The sequence below is a fragment of the Lemur catta genome, chromosome 18 (genome assembly GCF_020740605.2).
Source record: "Lemur catta isolate mLemCat1 chromosome 18, mLemCat1.pri, whole genome shotgun sequence".
Classification (NCBI taxonomy): domain Eukaryota; kingdom Metazoa; phylum Chordata; class Mammalia; order Primates; family Lemuridae; genus Lemur; species Lemur catta.
In genome coordinates, this window is record NC_059145.1 from 47380560 (window position 1) to 47391670 (window position 11111).

Here is an 11111-nt window from a genome sequence, read left to right on the forward strand (position 1 = left end):
CAGTTGTTTATTGGACAACTTTACTATGATAGCACTGTGGAGGCCAAATTACCTCTCCCCAAAATGTTAACATACAAAAATTCTGCAATTTTTTTTAGCTTACTCACAATTTGAAGTTCTCAAGTAAAGTTTTGTAAAGACAGATACATAATATTTACTAGACGCAATTTTAAATCGGGCTATTAAAATAGTAGCAGTCTTCTTTATTGCTATGACCATTTCAGAGCGTTACTGGAATACACATTTTTTAACTGATGTGTAACTTTGATCCCCCGGCTCCATGGTGTCCTCCTGGAAGGTAGGAATGTCTGACTCACCCCTATGTCCCCTGCTATGTGTGCCGCTGCTGCAAACCTAGGAAACAGCCACACACGGGGGAAGGAATGGATAAAGTTATCAAAGCATTAGAGCATGAGGAAACAAAATCATACATGGGAAAAAAAAAAAAACCCAGAATGCAGTATAACGTCAAGTCCCTGGCAACAATTGGGAGAGTTTGTCAGTTATGAGCATGTGCACACTGAGCTCATCTCCTTGTCAAAGGCCAGTCATGCTGATGATGGGGACACTACCCTGAGTGGAGCCACCCGGAGGCAGGGAAGGACGTGGAGTTTGGCCGTGCAAAGCAGGGGAGAGGCACGGGGGGGACTCGAGCTTGTGAAGCTCCGGAACGGAGGTTCTCCTCTTTCCTTCCCTCTCACCCCCCGGTGCTTCCCGCCACTGTGAGGGGCCCACAGAGATGGACATAGTGGTCCTTTTGGAGCGGAGAGCCATGTTTGCTCCTAAATTGTTTGCTCACCGATTCTTACTATGTGTCCTGGGAATAACGCTTTCTTTTTTAATTTTTTAATGTGGAATTTTGTCATTTTTGAAGATCCCCTAAGAGGGCAACAAATAAATAAACATGTTAAGTGAAGAGTTTGGTTTTCACATTCTGTTTCGGGCACAGCGGAGGCCAGGGGGTGGGTAGGTGGCTCTGGAGGGGCCGTGCCCCCCGCCCACCAGCAGGGCAGCTCTGCTCCCAGCACCTCAACACGGCCCCCCCTCAAACGCTTGCGTTAAAGTATTGGCTCTGCAGCTCGTCAAAACCAAGAACAACCTTGAAAACCATTTTTCCAAAAGGGGAAATTCCTTCCAGCTTGATATTTCTGTGATTCTCTGGTTACTTTTCAATAAATATCAAATTATCAAACAGCCACTCGGCAAGCATGCCTGCTCAGAGGACATTCCAGTCCTCTGTAAGTGAGCTACTTACCAGGACACGCTTAGCCACAGGACACACTGGCTGAACACCTGTCACATGCCCAGGGCCACTCTTGGAAGGAACCAAGCATGAGCTAAGTCCCCACGCCGGGAGCCAGGGGGCTGTCAGAGCCTGGGCCGGCTTCCTGTGATGTCACAGGGGCCCCGCACTTGGTGTCATTCTCTGCTGTCACCGTCATGAAACTCCCAATTATTATCATGGAATTCATGTTTTGAGGCAAAAAATCTGTTGGGACAAGAAAGCAAAGCATGAATGGAGGAGAAACGGGTGGGAGATACAAGAGGTGAGCTTCGTGCACAAGGATGGTGTGTTGGGCAGCTCAGAGGTTGTCACAAAATGCCACAGAGTGGGTGGCTCAACCAGCAGGGATTGGTCCGGCACAGCTCTGGAAGCTGGAAGTCCAGGATGCAGGTGCCAGCCAGTTCAGCTTCTGGGGAGGGCTCTCTTCCTGGCTTGTGGACGGCCACCCTCTCCTCACTGTGTCCTTGTGTGACAGGTGGGGTAGGGAGAGAGACAGAGCCAGCCAGCCCTTTGGTGTCTCTTCTCGTAAGGACACTAATCCCATTGGGCCAAGGCCCCACCCGACTGCCTCCTTTAACCTTAACTACTCCTTACTCTGAACACAGCCGCACTAGGGGTGGGGCTTCAGCGTGTGAACTGGGGGTGGGGGTGGGGGCAACGCAATTCAGTCTATAGAGGTATCACCCCAGCTTTGTTTTTTATGGTAAATAAAAACTGGAAACAGAAAAGAGATCATTAGCTAAGGACTGGTATAACCGCTTAACGGAAGGTCACATAGTCATTCAACATCATGCTTTCCCATTTGTTCCATAACACAGAAAAGGGCTTCAATAGATGACATGTGAAAGTGTCACATGTCATTGTGTGTATGTACACAGTTTATTGACAGCTATGTAGAGAAAGAAACCTCTGCCCCAAGAAAACACTGAAAGGCAATACATAAAAATACTGGTATGTTTGATGATTTTTTTCTTTCTGCTATTCTGCATTTTCTAAAATTCCTTCATGAATACCTATAAAAAAAGCAGTTTTAATTATCCCATCCAATCCAGTGTCATAATTTTTAAGGATAAAATAAATAGGAAACAGAATGCTTTCCGCACTGCTAAGTTGATGAATTAATACTTTCCCTTGTGCTTGCAAATTCAAACTGGACCAAATTATTAAAATTCCAACTTGAAAATTCTAAGCTAAGGTTATCTTTTTGGACATTGTTCTCAGTTGTAATTTGAACAATGTTAATATGAGTCGGCGGCAACAAAAATGCCCATCACAAATGAATAAGAGAATCGTTTGCAAGGTTGCTTTAGCAAAATTGTCCTTTTTCAAGTGGAACCTTATGTCATATTCCAGTGTTCAATCCAGGCTGAACTGAGCCCTCTGATGTGCCCCCCACCCTGGTCTTCCCAGCAGCCCCCTGAGGAATCTCCGCTGAGCCCGAGGCTCCGTGAACCACACTTCAAACACTCTCGGACAGATACGGCACCGCACCCGGGGCCAGCGCCCTGGTGTGCAGTCCCAGCTCTGCAGGTAACGATTTGAACGATTTTCAGAAAGTCCTAACGTGATGTTGATGGATGGCATCACCTCTAGGGTCTCTTCCCTGTCTATAACTCTTCGAGTCTGTTTGCCGTGGGTTAACCATGCTAGTACGCGTTTTTAAGTTAATAAAGATGAATCTGAAATACTGCAATGGAAGTTGAGAAAAATCACCCCCTTTAATTTAGAAATATCTTCAAAAGATGAACCCTCATGGTTGAACACATCAGGATAAATACAGGCTGCTCTCCTGCACCTCTCAGTCGAATGCCTTTTTTATTGCTTGCTTTCAGCGCTTGCTATTGAAAAACCAACCGCATCACCCCCGTGATGGTTAATTTTATGTGTAAACTTGGCTGGGCTGCCCTGTCCAGATGTGTGTGTGGTCGAACATTATTCTGGATGTTTCTGCGAGGGTATTTTTGGGTGAGACTTACATATAAATTGGTGGACTCAAGCAAAGCACATTGGCCTCCCTAAGGTGGGGGGGCCTCGTGCAATCAGTTAGAGCCTAAAGGGAACAGAAAGCCGACCTTCCCCCCAGCAAGAGACAGTTCTGCAGCCGACGGCCTTGGGACTGCACCTGCAGCCTGGGCTCTTCCTACTTCCGCACCAAACTGTCTTTGGATCGGAGCTGCAACTCTCTCCTGAGTCTCCAGACTGTGGAACCCCGACTCCTTGAGATTTTGGACTCACCAAGACTTCACAATCCCAGGAGCCAATTCCTTAAAATATCTATCATCTAGGTATCTATGTATCTATCTTCTATTGGTTCTGTTTCAACCACTTTTATCATAAGCTTGAAGAGAATTCCCCATGAGCCTCACATCTCTGCACACCTATGACAGAGGCAATTGAGAGTCTTTGTTCCAGACTCTTCTTTTGAAAGATGTTTAAATAGTGAGCAGCCCTGGGAGACAGAGCCAGCGTGTCCCTCAAAGCCAAGGGCGGTGTGTTCGCTGCCTCTTCTGACAGCCTGCCGCCCATCCCCCAAGCTCAGATCCTCTGCTGAGATGCACCCACTGCAGGTGCAAACATCACCTGACCCTCTCTGAGTCACCCCCATGGGACTGGGGAGTCAGAGAACTGAGATTGATGACACTGGGGCTACCGCCACCGCTTGAGCCATAACGTCCTCCTGGTCTTTGACCCAGAGTATGCACGTCCTCCATCTGCACTCAGGAAACTGTGGCAAGCTAATCTGGAAGCTTCCGAATAGGGTGCAATATCAGATCCTTCTGAGTTCTTTACAATCTACATAAAATATTTCAAATGTTCTATAATCAGAGTCTTGTCAAACGCATTGTGTGGTGGTTTGAAAATGCATCTACAGATTCTTGACCATCTTTCCGTCTGCAGGCAGGGTCTAATTCTGCTCCCCCTGGGCGTGGGCTGGACTGTGACCAGCCTCTGACAAACAGCAGATGGCACAGGAACTGTCTCCCCAGGCCAGGCGGAAATGGCCTGAGGGCGTCCTCCTCTCTCACTTTTGGCCTCAGCCCTGGAAGCTCAAGCTGCACGATCCACCTGGGCAGAGAATCCTCCAGCCCCAGTCGGGCCTTCACATGACTGCAGCCTCCGCAGACATCGCCACGGCAACCCGAGACCCTCAGCCAGAACCACACAGGTAAGCCACACCCAAACGCCTGAACCACAGCTGAGAAATAATAAATGCTCGCTGTTATTTTAAGCTAGTACTTAAGTTTTGGGAGTAAGCGTGCACAGGGACAGAGAACTAATACAGACTGCAAACAAGATAATACCGAAACACACGTGTTCTCTTAGACTAAGAGTCTTGGAAATGAAATCATCGTGAGCCTATAAGCACCCACACAACAAAATAGAAGCCAAAAGGTAACTTGTTTCAAAGCTGCTCTTGGGTGTTTTGCAGGGAATGACAATGCCCTCTTGGTGGCGTTGCCCCTAGAACCAGAGCAAAGAACAACAAAAAACACATGAGCTATCCTGTGGATGTTTGTAAATAAGCAACTATTTACCGTCATTGTCTCTGTGATGGGACAAGCCAGGTGGGGCGGCCTCTTCACTCTGGGCTTCTTACCTGAGCAAAACAGGGATAGCGGCAAAAAAAATAAAAAAATAAAAAAAAAAAGAAATTAAAACCCTAAAAACTGAGCTATGGAAACAGAAATGCCCATTCTGCCCCCTACAAAAGTGTACTGCAGCCAACATCATTAAACATCTGATTTTTAGGTGACTCAGTAGACACACAGTGATAGCTAGGAATCTGGGTGATTTTGATGATTAAATGATAAACATAACGATAGCATTTGCTATCTACTAAGCATCACGTAAAGGGATTTAGAGCCACGATGTCTTTGAACACGCTCGAGCCATCCGGAGTTGTGCCTGGCACCTGGCGGGTGATCAATAAACCCTGGTCTCTCCCTTCCCCCAGCGTGGAAGATTTATGCTGGATCACGTGTGCATGATCTCAGTTTATGTGCCTTAAAATAAAATCTATGACTTCCCCTCTCTGTGGTTATGGCAAACATCTTCTTGTCATGGTGCTTTAGCTAAAATAAAATAATTCATGTTTTGTGATTACAAAGCCATAAACATTGAAATGAATCATACTAATGAAGATTAAAAGTTACTGTTATCCAGGGCAACTTGACTTTGTGGGAGAGGAGACAGCCTTGCTTGGCCAGAGTCGTGAAATGGGGAAGTCATCTTCACTCCCCGCCTGGTCACTCCACGATGTCACCTCTGGCCTCACGTTGGTTCAGGGCTCTCAAAAGAGAGGAGCACTCCCCCCAAAGTCTGCACTAAATGATACATTGGAATACAAGGAAAAGAATGTTAGAACTTCTGTGTGTATTTGTTTTTATCTGATTTGCTTTAAGTTTATGTTTATGTGTATCTTTTATAATGCTCAAAGTGTAACAGAAGACTTACATATCTGTAATTTTTATTTTGTTCCTGTCACTGTATAATTACTCATGTAGGAAACCCAGAACGAAGAAGCTGTCCTTCCTGGTTTTGACACATCAATAAATATCAATGTCTTTGGACGTTTATGATTAAAACCTTTTTACAGCTGGGGTGTGTCTCCCCAAAACATTTGGAAATTTTTGCCGTAGATCATTAAAATTAGAGTTGCACCTGACACTTAGCATTTATATAAGCTGAAACTAATTACACCACCCAATTTACAAAAAGCTAACACAGAGATAAAGTGTCTGGATTTAAGGACTATTTCCCAATGGATGAAGGCTGCTGTGCTTTATTCCTTTCAGATACAATATTTCTGTGCAGTGATCACTGAGTGTGAAATGGCAGTTAGCAACAGCCAAGTGAAAACTGTTCTTGAACCAGAGACTAATATTCAGAACATTATTTACACTGTGGTTTGAAATGTTTTCTGTCTTTGATGTTCATTGGGAACAAGTCTTTGAGTTCTCAAACAGACCTGGAACGTCATGTGGTTTTTTGTTTTGCTTTGTTTTTGTTTTTGAGACAGAGTCTTGCTCTGTTGCCTCGCGTAGAGTGCAGTGGCATCATCATAGCTCACAGCAACCTCAAACTCCTGGCTCCGGTGATCCTCCTGCCTCAGCCTCCCGAGTAGCTGGGACTACAGGAGTGTCCCATGATGCCAGGCTAATTTTCTATTTCTTAGTAGAGACAGGGTCTCGCTCTTGCTCAGGCTGGTCTCAAACTCCTGACCTCAAGCGATCCTCCCACCTTGATCTCCCAGAGTGCTGGGATTACAGGTGTGAGCCATCCCCACTCAGCCTGAAAATATGTCATGTTTTTCTGAAACGAACGACATGTAGTAGTGTGGCAGCCACCGTGAGAAATGGTATCACCCCTTCATTTGTGTCAAGACACGCATTTCTGTGGCACTGTAGACAAGGAGTGATGGATTCAGTGTGTGTCACCAAAACGGTGGACAGCGTCCCGGGGGAAAACAACTTGAAACAGATGATAGTTTACCACTGGTCTTCTAAAAAGCTCAGGATGTCTCCTACAGACTATCATATGTTGGTTTTATTAACTTGAAAATCCACACGCAAATTAAACAGATGGCTGTTTTATCAGATCTCTAGCCAGTCATCCGATGACCATTTTTAAATGTAACATCAACTTTTCCACCTGTATTTTAATTATTGCAATAACATATTAGAACTACTAGCTGGTAATTTTTTAATTCAATAAGTGAAAGTACAAAACTGACATCCTTATGTGCACACATGACCTAGATAAAGCTCTTCTATTCTTTTTGGTGCAGAGAGGGACAGGTGAGCAATTACTGCAAGTGTGGTTAATCCTACGCAGCAGCCCGAGTGCCATTTCAGCAGTTGTTTGGTCTCAGCAAACCAGGAAGTTTAGAAACAGTGGATTATTGACAGCATCCTTCACAATTACAGAACATCCAAAAGGAAATCATGCAACATATTAGAGATTACTAATATTTTTAGTGGCACATTGCAATTTCTGAAGTTTCAGAATGAGTCAGATTTCCATTGCGGTTCTACCCTATCAACTTGCTGAGCTCACTCTCTTTGATATCTTAACTTATATACTGGAAATTTCCTCCGAGGAAAATAAACCCCTGGTAATGTACTCTGCACAGTCAAATTAGACTTGAATGAGCTGTTGAAAAGGATGATGGAGATTACAAAGCGTCATGGCAAATGTGAGTAAGTGATTCTGCCTACCCATAAAAATCGGTGAATAGAAAAAGCTCTAAAAACAGGTGGAAGCTACATTTAAAGAGAATCTGTCAATGAATTATTAAATACAATGTTTCATACTATTTATGATGAATATCGAAAGTGTATTTGAGTTTAAATTCTGCACATGGCAATAAATGTTTTCATCTTTAGGAATAAAATCTAATTTTCTTTAATGATTTTGAGCGATCAAGTCATTACCGTGCAGTAAGCATGTTCCCCTGAGTATTTCATGCATGCCGCCTTTATACTTTTACACTAATTTTAGGGGTACATGGAAGTCACAAAATAAAGTTTTACACTTTGCTTTTCTATTATTTACGGTGGGATGTGGAGCAAACGCACATCCTCCTGGAAGTTTTAAGGGTAATGAGCAACTTTCTCCTCTTCCACGAGGGACAAGCATGTCCCCGCCCCAGGCCCGTCTGCCACCAGCCCAGCACACGTTTCCATGAAGCCACGTCTCTTTCCCTGCCAGTGAGGACAACTCCACAGGGGGTCTTGCCCCCGTCTCTCAACGCCCACCCCCAAACCGTGGGGTCTCTTCCCCTGTGCCTGTCACATCCTTCTAGTGTGTCCTCTGCTCTCCAGATGGGGCGACTCTTCCAAAAGCTCCCGAGCCCGACCTGTCTCCTGTCGTCTGAGCTCTCGCAGGGTCTGATGTCTGGATTCCTCCTGTGGAATTCAGCTGGTGATCTGCCCCCACTACGGCCAAGGCCCCCGTGGGGACGACTCGCCAGGTACATGGGACACGTTCTTTCCGGGACCAGATTCCATCTGCCTGGCTCTGATCCACTGTGTCCTCCTGGACTGGTTTCCCATGGCCGCGGTACCAGAGCGCCCCAGGCCGGGTGGCACAAACGGCAGAACGTGCCGTCCCACAGCTCTGGAGGCTGAAGTCCGAGAGCAGGTGTCGGCAGGGCTGGTCCCCCCAAGGCTCAGAGGCAGAACCTGTTCCCGCCTCTCCCCGGCTTCGGCGGTTGGCCCAGCCTCGGCTTGCAGAAGCATCACCCGATCTCTGCCTTCCCGGTCACCTGGCGCTGTCCCTGGGCACGAGTCTGTGTCCTGGGCTCCCCTTTGTACACGGCCATGGCCGGGTGGCTTTAGGGCCCTCCCTGATGACCTCATTTTACACTAACCATCTCTGTAAAGACCCCGTATCCAAATAAGACCACATTCGGAGGTGCCGGGGTTTAGAACATCAATATATGAATTTGACCCAATTGGACCCAGATACGTAGTAAAGCCAGCATGCCTGGGTGATGCCCCCAAATCCCGCCAACTGCTGGACCTGCCCTGGGACAGCCCCGCTACACCCACCTTTCAGCTGGCGACACACGGTGTGAAACACGCTTACGGCGTGTGAGGGTCGGGATCCCGGCTTGTTCGTGAGTTTTTGGCTCCCAGGTCCTCTGGCTTCTCCTCCCTCCACCTCCCTCGAGGGGACAGAGGCAGAAATCGCCGCCTGCTACCTTCCCGTTCATAGCGGACTGGACACGGGGCCAGGAGTGTGTCTCTGCCCGGGTTTCCCACCCGGGTCCGGTTTCCCACCTGGGCGCCGGCTTTGCAGGCGGGGAATTCTCTCCCGCTTCTGCCTCTTCCTCAAGGTCGTCAGATTAGGTGGAATAAAATCAAGTCCTTTTGGGTTTTTTTTTCATTCCCATTTCTTTTATCAAAGAGTTAATGAGTTCACCTGGGTTTAAGGAGATTTGTAATGGAATTTTAAAGCCTGTTATTATTGTTATTATAATGTCAGGTTATTAATACCAAACTAAAAGTGTCACTCAATATGCAAAATGAAGTGATAAGTACCATTTAGCTTTTCAGAAGTACATTATATAAAGGGTCCATTATGAAAATAATCTCAGGTTATAGCCGGCTCTCAAAAGACCCGGGAAATAAGGTTTTACAATCAAGGTATTGCAGGCCATTATCACAAATAAATTTGTAAAAAAAAAAAAAAAAAAAAAATACTAAACTCCCAGTGTACTAAGTGTTCCTTAGAGAATAGTGACAAATTGTATTACCATTGTGTTTTCAAAAAAGTGAAGACATAAAGAATCATTCCCTAGAGGTTGAAATTACTAATATCCCACCAGGCTAACACACTTGCTGCCACCTGCCAGGCTGACGGGGACCCCGGGCCCCGAAGGTGGGGGTTGCCAGGTGGCCATTTGCTGGTGTTCCTGACAAGTGACAAAGTGTGGAGCCCTGGCCTCGGACACGGCCACGGGAAGGCAGCCCGGACAGCAGGCCCCAGGGGTCGGCCGCGGTCAGTGAGATGCTATAGAAGGGCAAGATGGAATCAGAAACCTTCTCCTGGAAAACCGTAGGGAGAATGAAAGCAGCAGAAGGGCGGCTGCAGAGCCCCCAGGAAAGAGGGAAGGTGTAGTCGGGGTGTTCACGCTGTACACAGCCAGCAGCCGGGGACCCCCAGGGCAGGAGGGAATCCCTGGACACCTGGCCCAGGACACCGGTAACAGGGACCCATCTGGATGGAGCAGAGCACGATCGCTGACTTACACGTGGCTCCAGGTGCCTGTGACAGAGTGGGAACGATCCAGCCTCCACCCAGCGACAGCTAACGTTCACCCGCAGGTGTGGCGTCTGCCAGGTGGGACGCCAGTGCATTGACCACACGGTGACAAGTGTCGTACAGAACAACAACAAGCGTATGAGACTTTTTGCATTCGAAAGTGTGTTTCCCCTGCAATAATAGGAAGAAAGTCCTCTATGTGTGTGTGCGTGTGGGGGTGTGTGTGATCTATTTCTATATAATCCAAAAACCGTGCTTGTTTTCTTTTTACTTCAATTTTTTAATTGGCTAAGTAATACAGTCACACAGTTCAAAATTCAAAAAATGGACTGAAAAGGAATCAGGAAATTTCTCTTTTGGAAATGTTTTCAGATTGAATTCATTACACAAGATGGTCAGGCGCATGACTTTAGAATCACACTTCAGTGTTTTATTTTTATCAAAAGCAACATTTCCCTGATTAATCACCAGCTGCCACTAAGAACGATCCCGAGACTGTCCCTCACACAGTGGCGATTACTTCACAGACCCTGCAGGTTAGGACTGGGGAAGGCGTCCGAGGGAAGAACTTCCAACTACCCTGAGCAAGGGGCACGTTTCGTCCCTGCCCTATAATCTGAATTTTCTCGAATCTTCTCAACAGGGTTGAGGATTCAGACAGAAGTTGTCATGGAGCCTATAATATAAATTTAGTGTTTGGCAAAATGAACCATGCCATTAATTTAATCAGTTGTAGTAGGTGTCGTATTAGCCACTGAATTACTATTATTAAATTTTTGGATGAGTGTTTTGACTCCTCAAATGAAAGTAAAAAACGCTTCGTGGCTTTGTATTAATATGTACAGGGGAAATGAAGTGTTAAGACAATTATTCAGATAGTTTGTATCAAAATAAGATTTTAACGTGCATTGTTTGTTTTATCGTGGCCTGCGGCAATGGAAAATTGTGGCAAATATCCACTTGAATTAATTTTAAAAATTTTGCTCTTATCTGTGTGTAATGTAACAGGTACAGTGATTTGTTCAGCACATGCTTAGTTTGTCTTTTCTCTTCTCTG